The following is a 12,209-nucleotide window of genomic DNA, read 5'->3' on the forward strand; positions in this document are numbered from 1 at the left end:
AGGGGGGAAAAAAAGCAAAATCAATTATGAAGCTAGCCCAAAGGCTTTGTGACTGCACTGATGTCTCTCAGCCTCTTTTAAGGATAATATCGCTTATCAGCTCTCGCTCTAGTCTTCCCGGTTTTCATAAAAGAGCGTTTTCCTCGTGGCACCTCAGAAGAGCCGTTTTCTCCCGTGTTTCAGGTTTAAACGTGTTCATCCTGCCGTGTGCGGAGCGCGATGGTAGCACTTTCGCCTGGTGAAGCTCAATCGCAGAAAGGGGCCGGGGAGGGGACGTGGGGGGGGGCTCCCGGTGCCGGGGGGAGTTGACCCCAGACCTGTCCCAAGGCGATCCCTCGGGATTAGCCATCACCAGGTTGTGCCCTCACGGATAACAGGGCCTCTCGCTCGCGCAGCGCAACACCGATCCTCGGAGCACATACCCACGCGCATCGGAGTGTATACATATATTCAAGGCCATACATTACATCTCCCTTAACCTCACCAGAGCTTTGCTGATTTGCAAGTTAGGGTGTCTGCAGGGAGTGACTCTCGCCTGTGCAAACACAGCATTTGTCCCAGATGGCAACAACCAATAACGATTTTCTCCTAACCAAATTTTAAAGCGCGACAAAGGATGCTGGAGCTGATTGCGTCTGACGGCAGCACCTTGCGTTGCAGAGTTGCTTGATAACGACGTTACACTAAGTGATTTTTGCCTATCGCCAGACCATGCCGAGGACTTTCCTCCGCGTGCAAACATAAATCTCGCCATGCAGGGAGATGGTAGTCGCTCGTTCATGAAGAGGAACTTTACTTGGGGGGGGACGGGGGGGAGAAAAAGATTTACTGACAAATAATTGTCATTTGCTAACCTTGTCGTGGCAATCTTTATTTTCTCTTTTTTCCGGAGGCGCTCTGAATGTTGAATGCCAGCATCTGTTACAGACCGGAAAACAAGTAAACACTGATATTCCTGGTGGCTTTAAAAGAGCATTTAACACTTAGCTTTCTACACTTGCCTTTACTAGGAAAATTACTTCGGGATGTGCTTCGAATGCGTATGATGATGAGTGTCTTGGAAAAAATAAAATATAGAAAGCGGCCCCTTGCCACAGCCAGCCTGGAAGAAATACGTGAGCCCTCCTGCCAGATGTTGACATTTTGATTTGCGTGAAGGTAAACTTTTGAGTTGACAGCATGTTTAATTTTCTAAAACATCCCTGAGAAAGAAGGTGCGCTCGCAGACAATGACTTTGCATCGTAAGCGATTTCCATCCGACCTGTAGCCTGGCAAACTAGTTCAGTGCATCTTGATTTCTGTTATGTCTCTGTGCCTCTCCTCGGGTCGGTGCAAAGAGGGGGCAGCTCCCAGGGGAGCCACGGGGGCTGCCAGGAGGTGCGGGGGGAGCTGGAAGTCAGGGAAGGTGTTGAATTATTTCTCTGTGGCTCGTGTTGGGGCTCATGGCTGGAGCCGGCCCCTCCTTGGGACCCTGGAGAACTTCCTACCTCTTCCAGGGGTGGAAATAGAGCAAAGTGAGAGTGGCCTCTGCCCTCGTGGGGACAACGTTAGGGCTGTCCACACGGCTCACAAGCCTCCAGGCATCCCCAGGCACAGATCTGCCTCCCCGCTGCGGCGGGCAACACTATTTTCTGGGTCTTGTTTCTGAGCTAAAAGAAGATTTAGATGTAGCAAGCTGCCAAAAAACGAGGGAGAGAATTAGGTCCTAAGACAGGAGGATAACTCTTTGCAAGTCACCTGTAAATCCGCTGAGAGGAAATGCTGTTGGTGACTGTATCTTTGGGGTCTCTCCGGACTGCCTTGCTCAGCTTATTCTAGCATATAAAGCATGGCCAGACCCAAGATGTCCTGCTGTATTTCACCAGCCTCTCTGGTTTTCTGTCCCTGGAGAGGCAAGGAGAGCTTGCTTGCTTTTGCAAGGGGGCTTGAGAGTGCCCGTAGATACAGTGAGGCTCCTGTACGTTGAGGTGTCCTGGCGCTAGGGACCCAAAGCGGGACAATATGCCAGGGACAGCATCACAAGTGCCAAATTAAGGGGAATAATTGTTTCCCTTGACCTGCCAGCTCTGCTCTGGCTAATGGAGCCTGGTGTGCAGTTGGCCTTCATGGCCCGAGGGATGCTCTGCTGCTGTTCGGCCCGTGCCCCCTGCACATTCAGCAGTGCGAGGAGCAAAGCACCTGCTTGCAGGAGCAAGCGAGCATGTTATTCAGAAATACGCTTTGCATTTGTATGGGGCCAGCATTTAAAAAACGACTGAGTCAGGACAAACATGCAATATGTGATGGGCCCTGCTGTATCTAACAGGCAGGGAAATGGCTGCGCTCCCTGGACCAGCATTTCTGGACAGCAGAACTGCTTCTCTGACATGTTCTTCAACGACAGCTGTGATGCTCCGTCACGGGGGCTAGCGAGAAGTGCTGGTACCGTGCACGCCGGCAGATCCCCGCAGTCACAGGACGCCAGGAACTGGGAATCCGGCAGGGCTCCAGCGAGCACCCCTGCGGGAAGGCCCCCTCGGCAGCACGTCCCAGCGCCGCCTCGGCCCCGCGCTTCTGAAGTTCTTCGAGAGCTGCAGAGGGAAGACGCGACTGAAATGCAAAGTGCTATCATCGCCGTTTTAGCCTCAGCTGAAATGCGCTACCTAAGTGCAAATTGCTGTTATAAATCATAAACATCAAAAGGCCATAAGTGCCTAATAATGGCCTAAGTGGCTAATTTGTTTTATGTGCTACTGGAAGAAGCACTGTAAAGATGTGGAACAAAAAAAAATTTCCCCCATTGCGGTTTGGCCTCTGCTACCAAGAAAGGCTGCAAAGGGGGTGGGAGCGAGATGCTGCTTTGCTAGATATGCAAGAGCGTTTCCTTGCAAAGCCGGTAATTAAAAACGCAGCGCCAAAGCCGGCAAGAGCCCGCTCCCCGTGGGAGGAGGAGGAGGCCGGCACTGGGGAGAGAGGATGTCCGGGGCGGGAGACGCCGAGTGGGGCAGATGTCTAGGGCCAGGGCTTGAACGGGGAGCGGGTTATTAGTGGGAAAAGCCAAGGTGATGGTGGTATGGCAGCTGGAGCTGGTGGGCTCCAGCACCGTCCCCCGGGGAGGTGCAAACGCGCCTGCGGAAACCGCTGCCCCGGCTCACAGCTCCCACCGGCATCGCTGCAAGCTGGGCACCACGGGAAGCCACTGCCTCTCCGAGCACCCAGGAGGCAAAGAGCAAAAATAGCAGCCCCAGCAGGGCTGCCAGGACCCCTCCAGCCTGGTCCGGCTTTCCTGAGTCACCGCTTTAACGCAGCATCTCCGGTTCCCACCCGAACTGCAGCTCTGTGCCCTCGCTCCAACTTTTAATTGCTTTGGGCCTTTTGGGGTTGTGCAGTGCTTTCAAGGCTCTTTCTGGCTGGCAGCACCTGTGAAACCAGCCTTGGAGAACCATAAATACCATAATCCAGCCCTTCTGTGCCCTGCAGATATGTTCTTAGCGTGCAACTATTATGCTCGCAGGGTCAGGGCTGCCTTTCCATGCTGCTCGCGCCGGGAAGGCTCAGCGCATCGCACCCCACGGCGCGGCTGCTGCGGCTCCGAGAGGGGACGTGGCGTGCTGAATCCCGCGGGTCCGCGGCTTTCCTCCCCGACCTGCGTCAACGCTCAGCATCCGCACAGCCCCGCGTGGTGAAGTGGGTTTGAAGACCCCACCAGGGTGGAAAGCGCTCTGCCCAAGGACATCTGGTAGCCGCCTGCCACCACGGTGTGCACAGATAATTACCAGGGCTGAACAAAGCCGCTCGTTGCCGTTAACCCACCGAGGAAAGTCCAGTGCAATCAAAGCCGTCTGGGTTTCCAGTCTGCAAATGCATGGGTGTTTGCAAGCAAATTCGGTGCAGCAGCAGCATCCCAGCAAGCACAGAGGAGATGCTAAATGGATCCAGTCTGTGGGCCAGGATCCCTCCATGACCCCGTCAGCGCTGACATGGGCTGGGCAGGGCGGGTGATGGCTCCCAGGGCCAGCCTGTGCCCTGGTATCTATTTTCTGTAGATATTGTGGCTTTAATTGTGTGCTGGGTGGCAGAGCAAGCATGGGGGGTGGGTGGGGAGGATCTCAGGCAATGGCAAGGAAGGGGCACGTCATGCTGTAAGTCACCACGGGCGGTTTTCACAACCGGCCCCGATCCAGGGCCAGCTTCTTCCTGTTGCAGGTGTCTCTCTGCAGCAGTCGTTGCTCGGGACTGTCCACCAACACAGCTCCAGCTTCCCCTTCTGCCTGTCACATGAACTCAAGGACACCGAAATCCAAAGCAAGGCTCTGCTCCAGGATAGACCTATGCCCCCGACATCCAGCACTAAAGAAAATCGATGGTTCACTCCAGCACATGAAAAACTGCTCGTGCCAGTCAGAGCCTTGGATGCAGGTAGGAAATGGGATACTGCAGTAAAGGCCAGATGCTCAGTGTCCCTTCACATACGATCCAAATATCACAGTTGGATCATGTGGGCACTGTTCCCAGCACAGTATAGAGGGAAAAAAAGGAATTAATTCAGTAATATTTCAACATAAGTGCAAATGATTTAGAGAACAAATGGTGCTGCTTTCATGTAATGCATTGCCCTGCAGAATACCCTTGAGGAAACAGCCCAGGGAATAGTCCTAATTGGTCTGGTCCTCTTCTGAAATCTGTGATGGGTGGGGGGGAGGGAATCTGCCTTTTTCCTAAAATTGCACGCCAATTATAACCATTTTAAAAAAAAATTCTTTGATGCTCATCACTGCCATAAAACACGGTCAGTGTGCTTTACAAATGCGAACCAAAGAGTGTGGCTGACCCCACGTCCCAGCAGGTAGGGTAGAATCTGCAAAGCAGCCTTTTGCTTCTGAGCTTGCCGGGAACATGGGGTAAAACAAGCCCAGTGCTTGCAAAACTACCTCTCCGAGCTTTGGAAGTGGCTGAAGCCCCATTCGCCAGCTCTTGCTGCGGTGACACAAACTGAGCGCATACCCCAGGCTTTCCTAGCTCTCCTTCAGGTGGGGAGCACGGCTGCAGTTGTACAGTTGTACCTTGGAACAGCATGTAGCCTTGCAAACAGAAATGGAAAATAGTTTTTCCTCTGCTACTAGAGGGGAAAAACAGGAGCTGGGTCGCAATGCCATTCAGCATGATTTCAACTTGCTGAGGGCAAAATGCACCAGGTCTATGGTGCTCCCTCATGCCAGCTCTGGTGCTCCTCAGAGATACTTGTGAGATGATTTAATGCAATAACCAGTAAAAAAATCTACCCAGCTTTTTTTTGCTGGTCTGGTTTTCTGCCATTGTGGCAAAATAAATAAGGCAGCGGAAGGGGTCTAGTGAGCCACCAAACTGGCCTAAAATGAGCAGGGGAAGGGGGAGACAGAGGGGAAAGGAGAAGATGGGACCTCCCTTGCAGTGGCCATGCCACGGGGACAAAGAAAATCTCTCCTTTCTGAGTGCGGAGAAAACCGGACATTGTTTGGCTCTTGCGCATGATTCAGCAGTCACAGGTACCCGAGCAAAGACAAGACTGTTGGGAAAGATGGTGAAAGTCCTTCCCCTGCTCTACGGGAACGCCAGGCCTGGCTGTTGTCCAGCTTTCTCTGCTGCTCATCAACATCCTGCAAAACAGCAGTTCATTTCAAATCTCTCCACAGCCAAACTTACAGGCAAGGCAGTCTGTCCCAGGCAAAACTTCAGTCGTTCTGCTGCAACGCATAATGCTGCAATGCTCCATCATGAAGTGCAGCTCAGTGTCATGGGTTATTTGCCAGCAGGCTCTGCCCTCAAGACATGGGCTAGCCAGGGGCCAAACCAGTTCATGAGGCCTCCTGATCACTTGAAGACAGGAAAGCGTCACTTCCCACTCCTTGGAGTGCTTCCTTAATGTGCAAAGTGGAGTCTGTGCAGTTTCTACTCCCAGTATTTTTACATCATTAGTTTATATTATTTAAATTTTATTGTATTACTAATTGCAATTAATATGATACAAATGATGTGCTTTATTACTGCTTTTAAGCGATAGCAGTTAATTATTTATCTGTTGCACTAAATGGCAGTGTAGGGATTGTGTGCTGACAGCAGGAAGAAAGGCAGAGTCAGTCCGTGGCCCTCTCCCACCTAACAGCAGAGGTTCCTCCTCCTCCGCGTTGGGCACATCTTTCCTATGGTCCATCCCTGGCTGCAGAGCAATCGGGGGGATCCTCTCCGAGCCGGCGCAGTCCTCCAGCAGCCTTGCCGGGAGCCTTGCATGGAAGGAGGGAGTCGGGCTGCCCACGAACTGCTCTGCTAGCTCTCACTGCTGCACTAAGACATTCCTATTTCTGCATTTTTTTAGTGGGACTAGAGGGGTCCTGCTATGGATGGTGCTGCTACTTTCTCTTCATCTTGCTTCTGCCTGCCATCAGCGCTGTCACTACGGGATGAAGCCCTGAATAATGAGTACAGAGGAGCTCTCGTTTCACAAAACCGCCAAGGATCTGCTGGAAGACCATTTACAAGGTCTTTACTGAGATGTTCATATGCAACCCTATAGAATAGCTATATATCCAGGGAAATCTTTAGTGAAGAATGGCAACAGAAAAGGTGATTAGCTGGAGGGCGGGCAGCCTCCTTGCTTGGGGCAATTTGCTCAGGTCCGTTGGAGGGAGCGGGTGGCGGAGGGGAGCCAGCCCTCGTCCTGCTCTGCTTGGAGCTGTGGGCACCCAGGGCAGCAAGGACTCTGCAAGAAACCTCTTCCTTCACACAGGGGTAACCAAAAAGGCCCTGCTGTTGTCCACTCATCCCTCTCCTCTCTTCATGCTTGTCTTTTTCTCAGCTCCTGGTGATAGTTGCCCATTCCCTTTTCTATTTTGGGGCTTTTTTGTTTGTGTGTCAAGCTGTTGGTGTTTGCTGCCCTCGTCTCCATGTGCTCCTACTGCTACTGCTGCTCTTTCCCTGCGCCTCATTTCCCTTAACCTCATGTCATTTGCTTCTTAAGTTATTTACTTTTTTGCTTAATAAGCACAATGCAAATGCCATTGAACCTGTCCAGCCATCTGAGCAGTCACAGGAATATGTTGGCACTAATATCATTTTACATCAAATAAGATCATTGCCCTTCTCCCCATGAGGCACACTTTTCATCCATGGATAGCGGCAATGCAGGGACATGTAGGAATGGCTTGAACCAAAGCCTACATTAGGAATGGGCTTTTAAAGATGATAGTTAACTTCCAGGCTGCAGCTGATACCTGACTTGTGCTTTGAATTTGAACTGTTGAACGGCATGATTTGGCTTGGGGCTCTGCTGGATTGATGACACCTGTCTGCCTGTTTCACATGCAATTGCCTACAAACAGTTACACCTCCCGGCTGTCACAGGCTGATGTTATTTATGAGTACCTTCCCTGGCAGGTGTGACAGCCCCTTGTTGTTCCAGCGACCTCTGAGGAATCATGATGGACACGTCTAAGCGGGTCTATGCTGCTGAATATTTCAGCTCCCCGGTTTGCCTATCAGTGCCGGTCCTTCGATCACAGGCGCACCGTGTCAGCGTGCGTGCCTTGGCCCTCCTTTGGAGACGCTGCGCTGCTTCGCTCTGAGACAAACCTGTGCGTAAGTCAGAGGGCGATTTGCTCCAGGGACCGGCCCTGGTTAGCAGCGCAGCCTGAGCAGAATTGTTTTAGGAGCATGGAGACACCACACAGCCCAGGAGGATCCAATGCTATTGCCGTGCAGCACGGCTGGATAACTCTCGAGATGACTGGTTTTGCACAGAGCAGATATGAGCCATCCTGCATCTTCTGAGCAGCCAGCCAGGGATTGCTCCTTGGTAAGTGGATGGGGCCCTCAGATACTAGTTATCTTTGCTGGCGAAAGGCTTTGAGGATCTAATACCAAGTGCCTTCAGCTCCTACCACAGTTTGTCAGTGCTGAAAAAGGAAGGAGGCAGTTTTTCACAGGTATGTTGTTAAGCTGAGACAATTTTTGCCACGGGATGTTACAGAGGATTTCCAAAACAAGCAAGATAACTCAGTGGTCCATTGGCTGCTACGAATCACAGCGCAACATCTGGCCGAGGAGCGCCCTACGCTGCAAGCTGCTGATACCCAGGGGTTACAACGAGAAAGGCTCACGCTACACCTTCGCCTTGCTACTTCTGCTCTTACCATCTGCCACTAGACACAGTCGCAGGCAGGATCCTGAGCATGGTGGCCATTTAGTATAACCCTGCGTGGCAGTCCTTGCACTGACCCATTCATTTGGGCAGCAGAGTGATGGATTTAGAGTTCAGACTCTCGTACGTCTTACATGAATGATCCAGACAAAAATTGCCAGTGGCATTCTGTATGCACGTAGAGTCCGAGGTCTCCATGGAAATGGCTCATCTGCCTGTGCTTTCTGTTTGGGCAGGACATAGATCAGCTTCTCCTTCTTCAACTTATGGCTAACATCAGAATTTTCATTATCTGGGAATTGTAAGAGAAAATATATATAATGATTGTGGCCCAGAGCCATGCCCCTCCAGATTGTACTCTCAGCCAGCTTCATCAGCCATACTGAGCTATTATAACCTTGTCGCAGCTTGGTCGACTGACCTCCAATTAAAAGCTTGCTGTCCAGGAAGAGCTATTCAAGAGATGGCATCTTTCCCTATGCGTCATTTTTCTAACTAATGACTCAACGTTGAGCCGGAGGGTCACTTTCTGTTAGTGCTATTTAAACTGACCATGTCTGACTCTTGGTGCTCTCCTTAATTGCTAGGTGTGGCACATACCCCAGATTTGTCAGGCTTCTGGCCAAGCTCCTGCTGAGCACATTATCCTGCTTACCTTCAAAAAAAAAAAAAAAAAAAAAAATCCCATGGATTTGCACTTGCCTTCAGGACTCCTCCTTCCTGGTGGCGAGTGGATGTTAGGCTGCGCACTGGCTGCAGGGTTTCCGTTGCACTTGGAGATCAAGGGGTACGTACACCTTAGTGACGGACTGACAGCTTCTGCCTCCTGATGCAAGCTGATTTGTGAAAGATGCTGCCAGAGCAGCTCTCGCTGGAGAAGTGCAGCAGCCTTTGCTGTGGGTCAAGGCCTGGAGGCCTCACACAGCCGGGACTTGGCTCCTCAGGCAGTTTGGAGGAACCACGCATGGAGAGCGTCCTCAGAGCCAGCGTGGTGCAAACCAGCCCTGTGCTGAGCAACAGGAATGTTGCATCTTCACCGGACCTGAGAGATTTGGAAGAAGTGGCAGTGCCTTCCTACAGTGGGAAAGACGGGTTAAAAATCTGGGAGCAGGGAAGGCAGAGGTCAAATACGTAAAGCCACTTTCATGTACTTAGGAGAAAAGTGGTTAAAACGAGAGCCGTTAAAAAATTTTATAGTTGACATCTAACAACGCTGGTGTTAAGCATCATGAAATTGTTTAATAGCAAGTGGAGGTGTACATTAGTTAATTAGAGGCATGCTAACAGTGAAGCCAATTGAGAGATATTATTTTAGTATTTTTTTCCAGAGGGCATGTAAAGTCTATTCATGAATTAATAAACAGATTGTAAAGTCTAAGCAAGCATATTAGGGAAGTATGTGTGTATATACTGGGTGTATATACTGGGTGTATGCCTACTTGTTTGTTTGTTACCATTACATTCAAAATATGTTACTTGTTTTCCATATAGACCTCAGTGGAAGAATTATAGCATATTGGGTTTTTCCAAGGACTCTAATTAAGAGCGTTGGAGTTGATCTGTGTTTACTGAAAAAGCACAGTGTAAATGAGACCTAGAAGACCGGCATGCAAAATTTAACCCATGAATGCAAAGGCATCCCCAACAAAACAGCATTCTCAGAGCCTGCCTTGTGGGGCAGCTGTGGTGTACGTCAGGAGAAATGAAATCACAGTAGTCCCTCGATTTATTTGATCTCTCGATTTAAGTCCTCATTGAGAAGGCATTTTGAGAGCTATTAAAAACTGTTGATAGTTAAACATGTATCTTTGGCTTCTTTCTCAGATTTCTTAGCTGTCATTAATGGTAGTTACATTGCAGATAAGTGGGCTCATACAAAATCCTAACTTTGTCACTAGTAGAAGAGACAGCAGATCTGGAATAAACAGATGTCCTAACTGTGGCATTATGGCCAGATCAAGAAGGAAGGAAGTTAGGCTAGACAGGGACCATCCCTTCTGTAAAATGAAGCTTCCCCATAATTAGACCATGTGATAAGTAAGTAGATTTGGTCTGACAGCACGAGAAGAGCAGTAGCCATTTAAGCCTGAATAAGGCTTCACATCATTAAGCATTTTGCTAACCTACTTTTTTTTGCCCTTACCATTGGTTTGATTCCTTTTTTAAGCCTACTCATGCACCTGCCTTAGTTTGCAGTTCCTGCTCTCTTTTCTTGAGGAAGACAAGCTGTCCAACTTAATCCATTAGTGAGTTCTGCACTACAGAAACCGCATGGTGTTTCATGCCTCATTAGCAGGCAGGGAGCTTCCAGGCTGGAGTCACTGCATGGCTCCAGCTCTCCTGACTTCCTTCCTAGGCTCCCTTTTCCTATTTTGCACTTTAATAACAACAACAGCCGGCCACTGCAAGAAGTCTGCCCTTAGCAAGCATCTTACAGGACATGGCTTCCCCCAGCAAACCCAGGCTTGCACCCACGCCCAGTGACCAGCTCCCCTACCACTGATCCCTGCTCCGCTGGAGGAGGTCGCCTCCTCCCCAGTACAAACTGTCCCCTCCCCATTCCCCCGTCCCTTCCAGCCTGGGACCAAAGAACGAACGGGTTGCAACAGCAGAAGAGAGAGGAGATGGAGAGCGCCGGGTGTCCCTCTTGCTTGGCTCAGGGCAGCATCTCAAACGAGACAAGTAATGGAGATAATGATGAATGAAGGATGCAAAACTGAAAATACTTCTTCCTGTGCTTCTATTGATCGGCCAGCAAAGGCCTTGCTCTTGACATTTAAAATAGAGTGATTGTTTTAATGTAGTGGCCCTCGCTGTGCTGGAATTAAGTAATTTAGTGCATAGAGATTTGCAAAGACCCTTTTCAGTAACGCTTGCTTGGTAAATGCTGTCGGAGAAATACCACCTGCTCAGAGACACCGCGACCCATGGGCACCAGCGAGTGGGGCACGGCTCACTTGTCCTCCCCGGAGGAAAGCTGTCCAGAGGAGCGCGGTGGGGAGGTAACACCAGGAGGGATTTTCCTGTGGGTACCCCAGGAAGGAGATCGCTGCCCCAGTTAGGGCTTCCCAGGACATGCCCCTCCAGGGAGATGGGGACGTAACTTCTAACCAGACATACAAACGCGTTTTCTCTGCCGTCGCAGCCTTTTGGATGTGCTCCAAAGGGACAACCCCCCCCCCCCCGAGCTTTGCCCAGGTGTGGAGTGAAAACGTGGGCTTTCAGCAGCAGCGCTAGTTCAGTGCCAGTGCTGCCGGGAAGCTGTAAACTGCCCCGGCAAAACGCTCCAGCGGATGCAGCTCCTGGCCTTCAGGTTCATGAGAGAGGCAGAGAAGTCAGGGGGTTGGTTACAACATGTTGGGATTACTTTAATAATTGCAATTTTTTTTTTTTTTTTTTTTTTTGGAACAGAAGTCTCTTATTACTCTTACCCAAGACCTGGAACTAATTATACATGTGTGGTCTGATTAACCATTAATTTAGCTCTATTAACAGCTGATAATTACTTGTGTGTTTACATTATATCACTCACACACTTGTTTTTCTCAAATCTAGGCCTAAGGAATTTATCAAGAGACTATGAATTAAAGCAGTATAAAAGACTTTAACAGTTACCTGGCTTAGCAACATTCTCAGGGAGCCCTGGAGAAGGATGCATCATAAAAATGAAAATTATCTGCCTGCACAGTAACTGGACTCCATTTTATTACAAAAACACCATTTAATTCAAGAAGTCCTGATCTTCCCACCTTTTCCCATTGGAGGACTGATCAGGGTAAAACAGCCTTTGATTTTTAAAGGCAGCAGGACCTGCTGTCTGCAGGTCTGTGAGTACACCCACTCTCACAACGTTTCTTCACCATACAGGTTTCTAGTCCATGTATGTGTATATATATATATATGTGTGTGTGTGTGTGTGTATGTGTGTATATATATATATATATGCACAGCACCACTTCCCTAGGGCCTTTTTTAAGGAGCTGTCAGGGGAATAACTTTTCAGCACCATGTCCAAATTGATTAAGCCTCCGTCTCGGCATGCTAAGTGAGGAAGTC

At 49.8% G+C, this 12,209-nt stretch overlaps 1 long non-coding RNA gene across 5 annotated transcripts in view; it reads left to right on the forward strand.

Annotated features, from left to right (window-relative positions):
• The first annotated feature begins 316 nt into the window (after positions 1 to 316).
• Positions 317 to 12,209, forward strand: part of LOC135330338 (uncharacterized) — a 29,605-nt gene continuing 17,712 nt past the window's right edge. For 3 of the 5 annotated variants that reach the window (XR_010392313.1, XR_010392315.1, XR_010392314.1), the window contains exons 1-2: positions 317 to 4,399; positions 6,333 to 6,496. This is a non-coding gene — a long non-coding RNA (uncharacterized LOC135330338). Of the gene's footprint in view, positions 4,400 to 6,332; positions 9,842 to 12,209 lie in introns of those variants that run through there. The other 2 variants (XR_010392312.1, XR_010392311.1) reach the window with 2 other exon arrangements.

Source organism: Dromaius novaehollandiae, chromosome 19, assembly GCF_036370855.1.
Source record: "Dromaius novaehollandiae isolate bDroNov1 chromosome 19, bDroNov1.hap1, whole genome shotgun sequence".
Lineage (NCBI taxonomy): Eukaryota > Metazoa > Chordata > Aves > Casuariiformes > Dromaiidae > Dromaius > Dromaius novaehollandiae.